This window comes from Chrysochloris asiatica, unplaced genomic scaffold, assembly GCF_000296735.1.
Source record: "Chrysochloris asiatica unplaced genomic scaffold, ChrAsi1.0 scaffold00124, whole genome shotgun sequence".
Taxonomy (NCBI): domain Eukaryota; kingdom Metazoa; phylum Chordata; class Mammalia; order Afrosoricida; family Chrysochloridae; genus Chrysochloris; species Chrysochloris asiatica.
In genome coordinates, this window is record NW_006408642.1 from 8,645,460 (window position 1) to 8,648,899 (window position 3,440).

Genomic DNA, 3,440 nt, shown 5'->3' on the forward strand with positions numbered 1-3,440 from the left:
GTTCACTCTCCACTCTAGCCCTCTGTGGTTATGTCACTGACTCTGGGCCCAAGAGTCCCCAGGTCTTGCCACACTGCTGGCCAACCAGGTCTCCACCTGGGTTCACAGGAGTCTATTGAATGTTGTAGGGCTTAGCTCACAGCTTCATTGGTGTTTTTCCCTCACTTCCCCTTATCAGTGATGAACATGGTCACCAATCAAAGCATGTATTCCCATTGAGTCTTAGTCTTGGAAGGGGAGTTTGCTCTGAGAGGTCCCGACCACTTGCCTTGATGTCTCCTGGGTGAGCAACTTGCTTGTTCTTGTACTAATCAGTTGGTCTGCCTATATTGTTTAGCATATTTCCTGTCAGTCTTTCTTTCAAACAGTATCTTCTGTTCTTCTAGCTGCTTCAGGCTGGTCTGCTTATCCTTTCAAGTGGAAATTTCCCTCCTCTGAAGATTCTGGATGCTGTTCAGGAGTCCACCTATGGTCTTATGTAATGCAGAGACTCCACAGGAAGCCTCCTTCACTGGGCATGTTGTAGCCCCATTTTAGGTATTCCAATCAGTTATAGGAAGAAGACAGACTTACAAACTTTCTATGGTGACAATTTTGGCTATTCCTTTCTTTCTCCCTCAAGTGTCTATTTTATAATGGTATGCCAGGGAAACCAAGATTCAGAAGACAGGCCAGCATCTTAACATTATTTCCCCCCTTTTCCCCATTCCAACCATGTGTTAATCCCTGTATCCCAGAGCCCTGTTATTCCAAGGTTGTAAATACAACGTTATTTACCTCTGTCCCACTTAGCCCATGCAAACCTGCCTAATTGCTCTCCCATCTGCTTTGTTCTTCCATTCCCCTCCCCCTTCTTGTATATTGCTCCCATCTCTAGCACCCAAACTATCCTGTGTCTATTCCCTACCCTGTGCTCCACCTTCCCTTCCTTCCCCTTACCCCATCCCTTGCACATTCCAGTAGCCAGCAAAAAATCCACCCTACCCCCACCCCTTTAGTATGAATTCTTTTTCTTAGTCTTTTACAGTAGTGGTCCTATGTAGTATTTCTCCTTTTGTGACTTTCTAATTTCACTCAACATAATGTCCTCAAGGTTCATCCATGTTATAAGGTGGCTTGCAGCCTCCTATTATTCTTCAAGGTAGTATAATATTCCATTGTGTGTATGTCCCACCGTTTGTGTATCCGTTCTTCAGTTGATGGGCACTTAGGCTGTCTCCATCTTTTTCCTATTGTAAATAGTGCTGCTATGAACATTGGTGTGCATATATCTACTCGTGTTATTGCTCGTATTTCTTGTGGGTAAATACCAAGTAGAGAAATTGCTGGGTCATGAAGTATTTCTATTTCTAATCTTCTGAGGAAGCGCCATATTGCTTTCTTGAGAGGCTGGACCATTTTGCAATCGCACCAGCAATGCAGGAGTGTCCCAGTCTCTCTACATCCCCGCCAGTATTTATTATCCTCTACTTTTTGATCTTTGCTGTTATTGCTGGTGTGGCATGATATCTCATTGTTGTTTTGATTTGCATCTCTCTAATGGTTAGTGATCATGAACATTTCTTCATATGTTTGTTGGCTGCCTGGATCTCCTTCTTGGTGAAGTGTCTGTTCATGTCCTGTGCCCATTTTTTAATTGGGTTATTTGTCTTTTTCTTTTAGCGTTGTAATTTCCTATATTGTGTCATTGCGAAAGATTTTTTCCCATTCTGTGGGTTCCCTTTTTTCCTTCTGGTGAAGTCTTTTGATGCACTTACATTTTTCATTTTTAGTATGTCCCAATCATCTCTCTACTTTTGTTTGTATTGTTTTCAAAATGTTTGGTAGTCTGTGTACTCCCTGAATTAGTACCCTCACATTTGTCCCTAGTTTTTCATTGATGGCCTTCATAATTCTGGGTCTTTAATGCATGTTGAGTTGTTTTTGTATAAGGTGTGAGGTGAAGGTCTTGTTTCAGTCTTTTGCATATTGTTTTCCAGTTCTGCCATCACCATCTGTTGAAGAGACTATCACCTCCTCATGCGATATATTTAGGTATTTTGTCAAAATTCAGTTGGCTGTATGTAGATGGGTTAATTTCTGGGTTCTCGTTTCTGTTCCATTGATCTATGTATCTTTCATTATACCAGTACCAAGCTGTTTTGACCATTGTAGCTGTATGGTAAATTTTGAAGTCAGGGAGTGAGAGGTTTCCAACCTTATTCTTCTTCTTAAGCAGTACTTTGCTTATCCTGTGTTTATTTCCTTTCCATATAAAGTTTGTAATTGTTTTTTTCCATCTCTTTGAAGAATGTTGTTGGAATCTGGATTGGGGTTGCATTGTATGTGTAAATTGCTTTGGGCAGTATTGACATTTTCACAATGTTAAGTCTTCCTATCCAGGAGCATGGTCCAGTCTTCCATTTCTGTAGGTCTCTTTTGGTTTCTTGTAGTAGTGTTTTGTAGTTTTCTTTGTATAAGTCCTTTGTTTCTCCGATGACATTTATTCCTAGATATTTCATCCCTTGGGTGGCTAATGTAGATGCTATTGCTTTCCTAATGTCCTTTTCCATGCTGTCATTTTTGGTATTGAGGAATCCAACTGATTTTTATATGTTGATCTTATATCCTGTCATTTTGCTGAATCTTTCTATGAGGTCTGGGAGCTTTTTTTACTGAGTCTTTGGTGTTTTCTATGTATAGGATCATATCATCTTCAAATAGAGAGAGTTTTACTTCCTCTTTGCCAATTTGAGTGCCTTTGATTTCCATGTCTTATCGAATAGCTCTGTCTTTTTTTTAAAGCTTTGTTGTGAATTACGTGAAAGTTTACATGGGAGGACATCAGCTTTACATTGATCCCATCATATATCGTTTCCTACCCATGGTTACAATCCCTTCCATGCATCATTGATATACTCCACAAGCCTGCCCCACTGTTGTCCGTACACCGCCCCTCTCTCTCTTCATGTTCAAAGTCTCCAGCTGCTCCATCTCCCCATGTCATCGTCTCTGCCTCCATCCCTGGCATCACTGCTTCTCTGGGTAGGGTTCCGTTCTCTGCTCTTCTCCTTTGATGATCCCAGGGACCTCCATTCCTAGACTATAAGTTTAATCACTCCTCTCCCTTTGCCCCAAAACGTCCACCTTTACATTTCCAGCCCTTAAATCAGTCCTGATAATAATTATTTGCTATTGTATCTTTTGCTGAATAGCTCTTGCTAAGACTCCCAGCACAGTATTGAAATGAGTGGTGACAAAGGCCATCCTTGTCTGGTTCCTGTTCGCAGAGGGAAGACTTTCAGTTTTTATCCATTGAGAGTAATGTAGGCTGTTGGGTTTGCATTTATGCTCTTAATTATTTTGAGGAATTTCCCTTCATTTCCTATTTTGTTAAGTGTTTTTATCAGGAATCGATGTTGAATTTTGTCACATGCCTTTTCTGCATCAATCGATATGAT